General features: G+C 34.4%; 5 non-coding genes across 5 annotated transcripts; all 5 read right to left on the bottom strand.

Annotated features, from left to right (window-relative positions):
* Positions 1-313: 313 nt before the first annotated feature.
* LOC117149398 lies at positions 314-492 on the bottom strand. Its single transcript, XR_004460269.1, has one exon. It is a non-coding gene; the product is annotated as a 5.8S ribosomal RNA (ribosomal RNA).
* A 686-nt stretch (positions 493-1178) lies between these two features.
* Positions 1179-3173, bottom strand: LOC117149404. The gene has a single exon (XR_004460273.1). It is a non-coding gene; the product is annotated as a small subunit ribosomal RNA (ribosomal RNA).
* A 4613-nt stretch (positions 3174-7786) lies between these two features.
* LOC117149400 lies at positions 7787-11747 on the bottom strand. The gene has a single exon (XR_004460271.1). It is a non-coding gene; the product is annotated as a large subunit ribosomal RNA (ribosomal RNA).
* A 395-nt stretch (positions 11748-12142) lies between these two features.
* LOC117149402 lies at positions 12143-12321 on the bottom strand. The gene has a single exon (XR_004460272.1). It is a non-coding gene; the product is annotated as a 5.8S ribosomal RNA (ribosomal RNA).
* A 686-nt stretch (positions 12322-13007) lies between these two features.
* On the bottom strand, positions 13008-15002 carry LOC117149405. Its single transcript, XR_004460274.1, has one exon. It is a non-coding gene; the product is annotated as a small subunit ribosomal RNA (ribosomal RNA).
* Positions 15003-15305: the final 303 nt, after the last annotated feature.

The raw sequence follows: 15305 nt of genomic DNA on the forward strand, positions 1-15305 counted from the left end.
AGTTCTTGTAAGCAAAGTTATTTTTTATCCATTTAACGAACCAACGAAGAATAATAACAAAACCAAGATTTTTCTTTTTCCGAATCATTAATAAGAGACAATTCTAGATGAAAAATATTTCAATTTTTTATGCTAGACATTTCTCAGTATTATTTGATTGAAAAAGAAAATATTTCTCTTCGTTTTTCACATTCAAATGTGAGATAATGTTTTTCATTTCTTTTTTAATATTATGAATAAAATCATTATTTAATCCAATAATATACCATATGCTTATAAAAAATTTATAAACAACTTAATTAGCATAGTCTTACAACCCTCAACCATATGTAGTCCAAGCAGCACTATAAAATTAATTAAAGTACATAACAGCATGGACTGCGATATGCGTTCAAAATGTCGATGTTCATGTGTCCTGCAGTTCACACGATGACGCACAGTTTGCTGCGTTCTTCATCGACCCATGAGCCGAGTGATCCACCGCTTAGAGTTTTATAATTCATTTTTATATAATATCAATATTGTTTTTATTGAAAGAAATTAAAAATACACCATTTTACTGGCATATATCAATTCCTTCAATAAATTTATTTTTATACCTAAAAATAAATGTTGCGATATGTCTTAGTTTCATATAAGCATTATGTATCATAAAAATCTGGTTATGGTTTGCTATTTTGGGTGACACATACTGCAAAATTTATATAAAACATTAACCTGATGGATGACAGGTACAAACATTGTATATTTTAGGTTGTTGCATTAGCCAACGTATGCTCATAACATAGATGAACAATACATATTCGCAACGCGTGTATATTATGGTCCATATACACACACACTTATTTTGAATACCACATTCAAAATTATTTTAATTTTAATTCGACTTCTACTTTCAAATTTTGTTCAGTTTCTTCGATTTCCATTTTCGAGAATTTGTTTTTATAGGAAACGCCATTGTTGTAGTAGGTACTGCCACAAATACGCACAACAACATTAATAATGTTAAAGTCTTTTTATGAGGTTGCCAAGCCCCACATATAAAATAAAAGCCATCTTCATTTTATTTTGACTTTAACTTTTGATTCCGTGGAATCATTTTGTAATATTTTTATTTTGGTAAATTGTATTTATTTGTATTATAACAAATGTTTATTAACGATAAGGATATTATACAATAATGATCCTTCCGCAGGTTCACCTACGGAAACCTTGTTACGACTTTTACTTCCTCTAAATAATCAAGTTCGGTCAACTTTTGCGAAACAACCGTAACACGCAAGGCGTCACAGTGATCACGTCCGGAGACCTCACTAAATAATTCAATCGGTAGTAGCGACGGGCGGTGTGTACAAAGGGCAGGGACGTAATCAATGCGAGTTAATGACTCACACTTACTGGGAATTCCAAGTTCATGTGAACAGTTTCAGTTCACAATCCCAAGCATGAAAGTGGTTCAGCGGTTTACCCGGACCTCTCGGTCTAGGAAATACACGTTGATACTTTCATTGTAGCGCGCGTGCAGCCCAGGACATCTAAGGGCATCACAGACCTGTTATTGCTCAATCTCATTATTGCTAGACGCAATTTGTCCATTTAAGAAGCTAGTGTCCTTATAATGGGACAAACCAACAGGTACGGCTCCACTTACATAAACACATTCAAACACAATAAACATTTTACTGCCACCATGAATGAAGGCTACATAAGCTTCAGCACCATAATCCTGAAGATATCTATTTAATATATTTGAGTCTCGTTCGTTATCGGAATTAACCAGACAAATCACTCCACGAACTAAGAACGGCCATGCACCACCACCCATAGATTCGAGAAAGAGCTATCAATCTGTCTTACACACTTATGTTCGGACCTGGTAAGTTTTCCCGTGTTGAGTCAAATTAAGCCGCAGGCTCCACTCCTGGTGGTGCCCTTCCGTCAATTCCTTTAAGTTTCAGCTTTGCAACCATACTTCCCCCGGAGCCCAAAAGCTTTGGTTTCCCGGGAAGCGACTGAGAGAGCCATAAAAGTAGCTACACCCAATTGCTAGCTGGCATCGTTTATGGTTAGAACTAGGGCGGTATCTGATCGCCTTCGAACCTCTAACTTTCGTTCTTGATTAATGAAAACATCTTTGGCAAATGCTTTCGCTTAAGTTAGTCTTACGACGGTCCAAGAATTTCACCTCTCGCGTCGTAATACTAATGCCCCCAAACTGCTTCTATTAATCATTACCTCTTGATCTGAAAACCAATGAAAGCAGAACAGAGGTCTTATTTCATTATCCCATGCACAGAATATTCAGGCATTTGAAGCCTGCTTTAAGCACTCTAATTTGTTCAAAGTAATAGTACCGGCCCACAATAACACTCGTTTAAGAGCACTAGTGCAGGTTTTTAAATAGGAGGAACATATGAAAAAATACAAGTATTTAATCACATATAAGAACTCCACCGGTAATACGCTTACATACATAAAGGTATAGTACTAACCACAATTGTAAGTTGTACTACCCGTATGAAGCACAAGTTCAACTACGAACGTTTTAACCGCAACAACTTTAATATACGCTATTGGAGCTGGAATTACCGCGGCTGCTGGCACCAGACTTGCCCTCCAATTGGTCCTTGTTAAAGGATTTAAAGTGTACTCATTCCAATTACAGGGCCTCGGATATGAGTCCTGTATTGTTATTTTTCGTCACTACCTCCCCGAGCTGGGAGTGGGTAATTTACGCGCCTGCTGCCTTCCTTAGATGTGGTAGCCGTTTCTCAGGCTCCCTCTCCGGAATCGAACCCTGATTCCCCGTTACCCGTTGCAACCATGGTAGTCCTAGATACTACCATCAAAAGTTGATAGGGCAGACATTTGAAAGATCTGTCGTCGGTACAAGACCATACGATCTGCATGTTATCTAGAGTTCAACCAATATAACGATCTTGCGATCGCTTGGTTTTAGCCTAATAAAAGCACATGTCCCATAAGGTTCATGTTTTAATTGCATGTATTAGCTCTAGAATTACCACAGTTATCCAAGTAACTGTTAACGATCTAAGGAACCATAACTGATATAATGAGCCTTTTGCGGTTTCACTTTTAATTCGTGTGTACTTAGACATGCATGGCTTAATCTTTGAGACAAGCATATAACTACTGGCAGGATCAACCAGAATAATGTTTTTCCTTCATATTCCATTCATATATTTTGAATCGAAATAAGCAATATAATAGATATATAGATATATAGATTTTTCACTTTATATAATTCCATGATTTTTATTATATTGAATAAAATTCAATATTTCGCCTTTGGGTAAAATTTTAAATATATAAGTAAAAAAATCCATTCGATTACGGCCATTTTTATATAGCATTCGTAATCCATATTTTCATTTTTAATTTATACTTGTTTTACCAATATAACAAGAATTTCATCTAATTATTGTAATATATATATTTCTATAATTTTATCTTTTTATACATACATATTTCATTATAAAATATCATTTTATTTCCAACATACATAATTATTGTATCCACACATGTACAATTTTTGTTTAACCAATATAAATATTAAGTTAAATCATTTGCATTTTGAAGATAAATTTAAAATTTATCTCTTTTCATATATATCTCTGGTAATATATAACATAAAACCAAGCGCATATGATAATATTTCCACATTTAATATATAATTTTATATTTCTTTCATAAGAATCCATATTTGTATTATACCGTAACGATATAATAATCCAACTATACGGCAGGTAATAAATTAATATTTGCCTGCCTCCAAAAATTAACGATAATATATGGAAACGATTTGTTATTCTATATATAATAGAAACTTGACTTTTGTTTCAACGATATTATCTATAAAGCGTATATTCCTATTATCCGCGGAGCCAAGTCCCGTGTTCTATAGAACTGAGAAACAAATTTGTACGGATAATAATATACTTTATTGTATGTAACCAATATAAACATAATCCGAAATAAATATTTCGAATAATGCGGGAGGTCGGCAACCACTGCCTACCTATAGTAGTTTTTGAACCCGCTGTCCTCAAAGCGGGTATTTTCAATTCCGTTTGCCACCCAACATACGGGCTATTCTCTTATATATTAAGAGATTATAGGAACATTTCATTTTTTTTCCATTATTCATATATAATATGATTATTTTTTCCCTTATACATATAATAATTAATCATTTTCATATGTATATTATTTAATTTACTCATATTATTGCCAAAATCATATGAATACATAAGTTTTGAACAATATGAGAGGTCGGCAACCACTGCCTACCTATAGTAGTTTTTGAACCCTCTGTCGTAATTCCGGTCGTTTACACTACTATACCCTCTCACTATAATGGCTTTTCTCTATAATACTAAGAGAATGTGGGATATTTTCAGCATTTTTTCCCTTATACATATAATAATTAATCATTTTCATATGTATATTATTTAATTTACTCATATTATTGCCAAAATCATATGAATACATAAGTTTTGAACAATATGAGAGGTCGGCAACCACTGCCTACCTATAGTAGTTTTTGAACCCTCTGTCGTAATTCCGGTCGTTTACACTACTATACCCTCTCACTATAATGGCTTTTCTCTATAATACTAAGAGAATGTGGGATATTTTCAGCATTTTTTCCCTTATACATATAATAATTAATCATTTTCATATGTATATTATTTAATTTACTCATATTATTGCCAAAATCATATGAATACATAAGTTTTGAACAATATGAGAGGTCGGCAACCACTGCCTACCTATAGTAGTTTTTGAACCCTCTGTCGTAATTCCGGTCGTTTACACTACTATACCCTCTCACTATAATGGCTTTTCTCTATAATACTAAGAGAATGTGGGATATTTTCAGAATTTTTTCCCTTATACATATAATAATTAATCATTTTCATATGTATATTATTTAATTTACTCATATTATTGCCAAAATCATATGAATACATAAGTTTTGAACAATATGAGAGGTCGGCAACCACTGCCTACCTATAGTAGTTTTTGAACCCTCTGTCGTAATTCCGGTCGTTTACACTACTATACCCTCTCACTATAATGGCTTTTCTCTATTATACTAAGAGAATGTGGGATATTTTCAGCATTTTTTCCCTTATACATATAATAATTAATAATTTTCATATGTATATTATTTAATTTACTCATATAATTGCCAAAATCATATGAATACATAAGTTTTGAACAATATGAGAGGTCGGCAACCACTGCCTACCTATAGTAGTTTTTGAACCCTCTGTCGTAATTCCGGTCGTTTACACTACTATACCCTCTCACTATAATGGCTTTTCTCTATAATACTAAGAGAATGTGGGAATATTTCAGCATTTTTTCCCCTATACATATAATAATTAATAATTTTCATATGTATATTATTTAATTTACTCATATAATTGCCAAAATCATATGAATACATAAGTTTTGAACAATATGAGAGGTCGGCAACCACTGCCTACCTATAGTAGTTTTTGAACCCTCTGTCGTAATTCCGGTCGTTTACACTACTATACCCTCTCACTATAATGGCTTTTCTCTATAATACTAAGAGAATGTGGGAATATTTCAGCATTTTTTCCCCTATACATATAATAATTAATAATTTTCATATGTATATTATTTAATTTACTCATATAATTGCCAAAATCATATAAATACATAAGTTTTGAACAATATCAGAGGTCAGCAACGGTCTTTCCTCTATAATACTAAGATAATATGGGAATATTTTCAGCATTTTTTCCCTTATACATTTATACATATAATAATTAATCATTTTCATATGTATATTATTTAATTTACTCATATTATTGCCAAAATCATATAAATACATAAGTTTTGAACAATATCAGAGGTCAGCAACGGTCTTTCCTCTATAATACTAAGATAATGTGGGAATATTTCATCATTTTTTCCTTTATACATTTATACATATAATATTTAATCATTTTATATGTATATTATTTAATTTACTCATATAATTGCCAAAATCATATAAATACATAAGTTTTGAACAATATCAGAGGTCGGCAACGGTCTTTCCTCTATAATACTAAGATAATATGGGAATATTTCAGCATTTTTTCCCTTATACATATAATAATTAATCATTTTCATATGTATATTATTTAATTTACTCGTATAATTGCCAAAATCCTATGAAGACATAAGAGAATACAATATGAGAGGTCGGCGCAACCATAATATAGTAGTTGATGACGAGGTGTTTGGCAACTTGATACAATTCTTTAAAAAGTCTTTATATTAATTATATGATAGGGACAATATCATATGCGTCACTAAATTGATGACGAGGTGTTTGGCAACGTGACACAAATCATTAAAGTCTTTATATTAATTATATGATAGAGACAATATCATATGCGTCACTAAATTGATGACGAGGTATTTGGCAACTTGATAGAATTCTTTAAAGTCTTTATATCAAAAATTATATGATAGGGACAATATCATATGCGTCACTAAATTGATGACGAGGTGTTTGGCAACTTGACACAATTCATTAAAGTCTTTATATTAATTATATGATAGAGACAATATCATATGCGTCACTAAATTGATGACGAGGTATTTGGCAACTTGATATAATTCTTTAAAGTCTTTATATCAAATATTATATGATAGGGACAATATCATATGCGTCACTAAATTGATGACGAGGTGTTTGGCAACTTGACACAATTCATTAAAGTCTTTATATTAATTATATGATAGGGACAATATCATATGCGTCACTAAATTGATGACGAGGTATTTGGCAACTTGATACAATTCTTTAAAGTTTTTATATCAAAAATTATATGATAGGGACAATATCATATGCGTCACTAAATTGATGACGAGGTGTTTGGCAACTTGACACAATTCATTAAAGTCTTTATATTAATTATATGATAGGGACAATATCATATGCGTCACTAAATTGATGACGAGGTATTTGGCAACTTGATACAATTCTTTAAAGTTTTTATATCAAAAATTATATGATAGGGACAATATCATATGCGTCACTAAATTGATGACGAGGTGTTTGGCAACTTGACACAATTCATTAAAGTCTTTATATTAATTATATGATAGAGACAATATCATATGCGTCACTAAATTGATGACGAGGTATTTGGCAACTTGATAAATTCTTTAAAGTCTTTATATCAAAAATTATATGATAGGGACAATATCATATGCGTCACTAAATTGATGACGAGGTGTTTGGCAACTTGACACAATTCATTAAAGTCTTTATATTAATTATATGATAGGGACAATATCATATGCGTCACTAAATTGATGACGAGGTATTTGGCAACTTGATACAATTCTTTAAAGTTTTTATATCAAAAATTATATGATAGGGACAATATCATATGCGTCACTAAATTGATGACGAGGTGTTTGGCAACTTGACACAATTCATTAAAGTCTTTATATTAATTTATAATTATATGATAGGACAATATCATATGCGTCACTAAATTGATGACGAGGTATTTGGCAACGTGATAGAATTCTTTAAAGTCTTTATATCAAAAATTATACGATAGGGACAATATCATATGCGTCACTAAATTGATGACGAGGTATTTGGCAACTTGATATAATTCTTTAAAGTCTTTATATCAAAAATTATATGATAGGGACAATATCATATGCGTCACTAAATTGATGACGAGGTGTTTGTTTGGCTACAGGAAAAATCATTTATTTATCGAATCATCAAGCAAAGGATAAGCTTCAGTGGATCGCAGTATGGCAGCTGCTCAACCACTTACAACACCTTGCCTGTTACAAAAGTCGTTTACAATTGATTCTAGGCTTTGTCATTGTATTAAATAATGCTTTTATATGTAACTAGCGCGGCATCAGGTGATCGAAGATCCTCCTAATTTACTATGTTACAAATTACATTGGCATCACATCCATTGTCGTTTATAAAATAAATTATAAACTTTAAATGGTTTAGAAGCCATACAATGCAAATTGCCCCTTATTTATCATTGCAGTCCAGCACGGATACGACCTTAGAGGCGTTCAGGCATAATCCAACGGACGTAGCGTCATACCACTGTTCGCTCGAACAAGTATTGTGCCATTGGTCCGTACCTGCGGTTCCTCTCGTACTACGCAGGAATGCTGTCGCAACAACGTTTTGTCATTAGTAGGGTAAAACTAACCTGTCTCACGACGGTCTAAACCCAGCTCACGTTCCCTTGCATGGGTGAACAATCCAACGCTTGGTGAATTTTGCTTCACAATGATAGGAAGAGCCGACATCGAAGGATCAAAAAGCGACGTCGCTATGAACGCTTGGCCGCCACAAGCCAGTTATCCCTATGGTAACTTTTCTGACACCTCTTGTTAAAAACTCTTTAAACCAAAAGGATCGATAGGCCGAGCTTTTGCTGTCCCTGTGTGTACTGAACACCGAGATCAAGTCAGCATTTGCCCTTTTGCTCTATGTGTGGTTTCTGTCCGCACTGAGCTGGCCTTGGGACACCTCCGTTATTATTTGAGAGATGTACCGCCCCAGTCAAACTCCCTACCTGGCAATGTCCTTGAATTGGATCATACCTGAGTAATTGGAGTTATACCAAATTTTCAAATCAAAAATACATAAATGCATCGTTTTATTAAAGAATTTGTTTGCGATTATATAACAAACTCGTGATACTTTGATCAAGAAGCTTGCATCAAAACCCAATACCATAAGATATAATAAATATATCCGTATAATGGCTAGGAAATGATACACGTTCCATTTAATCAAGTAAGTAAGGAAACAATAAGAGTAGTGGTATTTCATTGACGATACCAAACCGAGGTCTAATATCTCCCACTTATTCTACACCTCTTATGTCTCCTTACACTGCCAGATTAGAGTCAAGCTCAAAAGGGTCTTCTTTCCCCGCTAATTATTCCAAGCCCGTTCCCTTGGCTGTGGTTTCGCTAGATAGTAGATAGGGACAGTAGGAATCTCGTTAATCCATTCATGCGCGTCACTAATTAGATGACGAGGCATTTGGCTACCTTAAGAGAGTCATAGTTACTCCCGCCGTTGACCCGCGCTTACTTGAATTTCTTCACTTTGACATTCAGAGCACTGGGCAGAAATCACATTGTGTCAACACCCGCTAGGGCCATCACAATGCTTTGTTTTAATTAGACAGTCGGATTCCCCAAGTCCGTGCCAGTTCTGAATTGATTGTTAATTGATAATCGTTATAATTGATAAGAACTAATTGGTTTAACCCAAATAGTATTCTTAAAAATTTTAGCAAGAAAGTTCCACAATTGGCTACGTAACTAAACTATCCGGGGAACAAGTAACTAACATAAATGCTAGAAACTCTATTTACCCAGAACGAGCACATAAACCATGTTATTGTTTCCCAATCAAGCCCGACTATCTCAATCTTCAGAGCCAATCCTTATCCCGAAGTTACGGATCTAATTTGCCGACTTCCCTTACCTACATTATTCTATCGACTAGAGACTCTTCACCTTGGAGACCAGCTGCGGATATTGGTACGGCCTGTTGAGAAGTTTGCGTGTCCCCACCATAAATTTTCAAGGTCCGAGGAGAAAATATCGACACAACAGTATATGTCATGCTCTTCTAGCCCATCTACCATATCTCTCTGCGAAAGACTTCCATGGTAGTACGGCTATAAAACAGAAAAGAAAACTCTTCCGATATCTCTCGACGGCTTCTTTATGGTCGTTCCTGTTGCCAGGATGAGCACGAGGCCCATATTTAATAACAAACGGATACTCAACAGGTTACGGAATTGGAACCGTATTCCCTTTCGTTCAAAATTATTCAAGTGTATTATATTCGCTTTGTTTATATAGTTAGGCATTTTTGTTTTACTTGAAAATTTTCGGCTTTCGCCTTGAACTTAGGACCGACTAACTCGTGATCAACCACTGTTCACACGAAACCCTTCTCCACTTCAGTCCTCCAAGGTCTCATTCGATTATTTGCTACTACCACCAAGATCTGTACCAATGGCAGCTCCATGCAGGCTTACGCCAAACACTTCTACGCATACCATTGTACCTTCCTACTCACTAAAGTTTCAAAATTTATATCACAAGTAATATAAATCATCTACTTTAGCGGTAATGTATAGGTATACAACTTAAGCGCCATCCATTTTAAGGGCTAGTTGCTTCGGCAGGTGAGTTGTTACACACTCCTTAGCGGATTTCGACTTCCATGATCACCGTCCTGCTGTTTTAAGCAACCAACGCCTTTCATGGTATCTGCATGAGTTGTTAATTTGGGCACCGTAACATTACGTTTGGTTCATCCCACAGCGCCAGTTCTGCTTACCAAAAGTGGCCCACTGGGCACATTATATCATAACCTTGAACTTCATATCAAGAAAGTTAAGGTTCTTACCCATTTAAAGTTTGAGAATAGGTTAAGATCGTTTCGACCCTAAGGCCTCTAATCATTCGCTTTACCAGATAAGATTATTTTATATAATATTAAAATGCACCAGCTATCCTGAGGGAAACTTCGGAAGGAACCAGCTACTAGATGGTTCGATTGGTCTTTCGCCCCTATACTCAATTCTGACAATCGATTTGCACGTCAGAACTGTTTCGGTCTTCCATCAGGGTTTCCCCTGACTTCAACCTGATCAAGTATAGTTCACCATCTTTCGGGTCACAGCATATATGCTCAAGGTACGTTCCAGTTAGAGGCATAAATAATATAAATATACATTATACATAACTATATAGAACGCCCCGGGATTGTGTTAATTAGCTATAAATAGCTAAAAAACTAATCCCATTATTAGTCAAGTTAATTACGCTATTAGGTTTACATCCCAATAACTTGCACATATGTTAGACTCCTTGGTCCGTGTTTCAAGACGGGTCCCGAAGGTATCCTGAATCTTTCGCATTGTTAATCATACAAGAGCATATAATAAACACAAAAATCAATGATAATTATGCCATTATATAATTCCGAAAAATTAACGCTCTGTAATAATATAAATCTATCAGCACTTTATCAAATTAATAACATTTATTCTGTGTTAAAATGCAAGCAATTTAATTGGAATAAACTATAAGTTATATTTTATGATAAATTTGGGATATGCTAATAGATTACAATGTCCTTATATGGAAAAAATGCACATTATTCTTAATAATATTATTTAAATATTACAATTTTAATGATGAATTTTCCATAACGGATATTCAGGTTCATCGGGCTTAACCTCTAAGCAGTTTCACGTACTGTTTAACTCTCTATTCAGAGTTCTTTTCAACTTTCCCTCACGGTACTTGTTTACTATCGGTCTCATGGTTATATTTAGTTTTAGATGGAGTTTACCACCCACTTAGTGCTGCACTATCAAGCAACACGACTCTTTGGAAACATCATCTAGTAATCATTAACGTTATACGGGCCTGGCACCCTCTATGGGTAAATGGCCTCATTTAAGAAGGACTTAAATCATTAATTTCTCATACTAGAATATTGACGCTCCATACACTGCATCTCACATTTGCCATATAGACAAAGTGACTTAGTGCTGAACTGTTTTCTTTTCGCTCGCCGCTACTAAGAAAATCCTTGTTAGTTTCTTTTCCTCCCCTAATTAATATGCTTAAATTCAGGGGTAGTCCCATATGAGTTGAGGTTGTATATATAACTATTTTTTGCCATAAATTCTTTATATATAAATGATAAAACAATCAATTAAATTCGTTATAAATAGTTCCAATAGTTCTTGTAAGCAAAGTTATTTTTTATCCATTTAACGAACCAACGAAGAATAATAACAAAACCAAGATTTTTCTTTTTCCGAATCATTAATAAGAGACAATTCTAGATGAAAAATATTTCAATTTTTTATGCTAGACATTTCTCAGTATTATTTGATTGAAAAAGAAAATATTTCTCTTCGTTTTTCACATTCAAATGTGAGATAATGTTTTTCATTTCTTTTTTAATATTATGAATAAAATCATTATTTAATCCAATAATATACCATATGCTTATAAAAAATTTATAAACAACTTAATTAGCATAGTCTTACAACCCTCAACCATATGTAGTCCAAGCAGCACTATAAAATTAATTAAAGTACATAACAGCATGGACTGCGATATGCGTTCAAAATGTCGATGTTCATGTGTCCTGCAGTTCACACGATGACGCACAGTTTGCTGCGTTCTTCATCGACCCATGAGCCGAGTGATCCACCGCTTAGAGTTTTATAATTCATTTTTATATAATATCAATATTGTTTTTATTGAAAGAAATTAAAAATACACCATTTTACTGGCATATATCAATTCCTTCAATAAATTTATTTTTATACCTAAAAATAAATGTTGCGATATGTCTTAGTTTCATATAAGCATTATGTATCATAAAAATCTGGTTATGGTTTGCTATTTTGGGTGACACATACTGCAAAATTTATATAAAACATTAACCTGATGGATGACAGGTACAAACATTGTATATTTTAGGTTGTTGCATTAGCCAACGTATGCTCATAACATAGATGAACAATACATATTCGCAACGCGTGTATATTATGGTCCATATACACACACACTTATTTTGAATACCACATTCAAAATTATTTTAATTTTAATTCGACTTCTACTTTCAAATTTTGTTCAGTTTCTTCGATTTCCATTTTCGAGAATTTGTTTTTATAGGAAACGCCATTGTTGTAGTAGGTACTGCCACAAATACGCACAACAACATTAATAATGTTAAAGTCTTTTTATGAGGTTGCCAAGCCCCACATATAAAATAAAAGCCATCTTCATTTTATTTTGACTTTAACTTTTGATTCCGTGGAATCATTTTGTAATATTTTTATTTTGGTAAATTGTATTTATTTGTATTATAACAAATGTTTATTAACGATAAGGATATTATACAATAATGATCCTTCCGCAGGTTCACCTACGGAAACCTTGTTACGACTTTTACTTCCTCTAAATAATCAAGTTCGGTCAACTTTTGCGAAACAACCGTAACACGCAAGGCGTCACAGTGATCACGTCCGGAGACCTCACTAAATAATTCAATCGGTAGTAGCGACGGGCGGTGTGTACAAAGGGCAGGGACGTAATCAATGCGAGTTAATGACTCACACTTACTGGGAATTCCAAGTTCATGTGAACAGTTTCAGTTCACAATCCCAAGCATGAAAGTGGTTCAGCGGTTTACCCGGACCTCTCGGTCTAGGAAATACACGTTGATACTTTCATTGTAGCGCGCGTGCAGCCCAGGACATCTAAGGGCATCACAGACCTGTTATTGCTCAATCTCATTATTGCTAGACGCAATTTGTCCATTTAAGAAGCTAGTGTCCTTATAATGGGACAAACCAACAGGTACGGCTCCACTTACATAAACACATTCAAACACAATAAACATTTTACTGCCACCATGAATGAAGGCTACATAAGCTTCAGCACCATAATCCTGAAGATATCTATTTAATATATTTGAGTCTCGTTCGTTATCGGAATTAACCAGACAAATCACTCCACGAACTAAGAACGGCCATGCACCACCACCCATAGATTCGAGAAAGAGCTATCAATCTGTCTTACACACTTATGTTCGGACCTGGTAAGTTTTCCCGTGTTGAGTCAAATTAAGCCGCAGGCTCCACTCCTGGTGGTGCCCTTCCGTCAATTCCTTTAAGTTTCAGCTTTGCAACCATACTTCCCCCGGAGCCCAAAAGCTTTGGTTTCCCGGGAAGCGACTGAGAGAGCCATAAAAGTAGCTACACCCAATTGCTAGCTGGCATCGTTTATGGTTAGAACTAGGGCGGTATCTGATCGCCTTCGAACCTCTAACTTTCGTTCTTGATTAATGAAAACATCTTTGGCAAATGCTTTCGCTTAAGTTAGTCTTACGACGGTCCAAGAATTTCACCTCTCGCGTCGTAATACTAATGCCCCCAAACTGCTTCTATTAATCATTACCTCTTGATCTGAAAACCAATGAAAGCAGAACAGAGGTCTTATTTCATTATCCCATGCACAGAATATTCAGGCATTTGAAGCCTGCTTTAAGCACTCTAATTTGTTCAAAGTAATAGTACCGGCCCACAATAACACTCGTTTAAGAGCACTAGTGCAGGTTTTTAAATAGGAGGAACATATGAAAAAATACAAGTATTTAATCACATATAAGAACTCCACCGGTAATACGCTTACATACATAAAGGTATAGTACTAACCACAATTGTAAGTTGTACTACCCGTATGAAGCACAAGTTCAACTACGAACGTTTTAACCGCAACAACTTTAATATACGCTATTGGAGCTGGAATTACCGCGGCTGCTGGCACCAGACTTGCCCTCCAATTGGTCCTTGTTAAAGGATTTAAAGTGTACTCATTCCAATTACAGGGCCTCGGATATGAGTCCTGTATTGTTATTTTTCGTCACTACCTCCCCGAGCTGGGAGTGGGTAATTTACGCGCCTGCTGCCTTCCTTAGATGTGGTAGCCGTTTCTCAGGCTCCCTCTCCGGAATCGAACCCTGATTCCCCGTTACCCGTTGCAACCATGGTAGTCCTAGATACTACCATCAAAAGTTGATAGGGCAGACATTTGAAAGATCTGTCGTCGGTACAAGACCATACGATCTGCATGTTATCTAGAGTTCAACCAATATAACGATCTTGCGATCGCTTGGTTTTAGCCTAATAAAAGCACATGTCCCATAAGGTTCATGTTTTAATTGCATGTATTAGCTCTAGAATTACCACAGTTATCCAAGTAACTGTTAACGATCTAAGGAACCATAACTGATATAATGAGCCTTTTGCGGTTTCACTTTTAATTCGTGTGTACTTAGACATGCATGGCTTAATCTTTGAGACAAGCATATAACTACTGGCAGGATCAACCAGAATAATGTTTTTCCTTCATATTCCATTCATATATTTTGAATCGAAATAAGCAATATAATAGATATATAGATATATAGATTTTTCACTTTATATAATTCCATGATTTTTATTATATTGAATAAAATTCAATATTTCGCCTTTGGGTAAAATTTTAAATATATAAGTAAAAAAATCCATTCGATTACGGCCATTTTTATATAGCATTCGTAATCCATATTTTCATTTTTAATTTATACTTGTTTTACCAATATAACAAGAATTTCATCTAATTATTGTAATATATATATTTCTATAATTTTATCTTTT

The sequence above is a fragment of the Drosophila mauritiana genome, unplaced genomic scaffold (genome assembly GCF_004382145.1).
Source record: "Drosophila mauritiana strain mau12 unplaced genomic scaffold, ASM438214v1 U_208, whole genome shotgun sequence".
NCBI lineage: Eukaryota > Metazoa > Arthropoda > Insecta > Diptera > Drosophilidae > Drosophila > Drosophila mauritiana.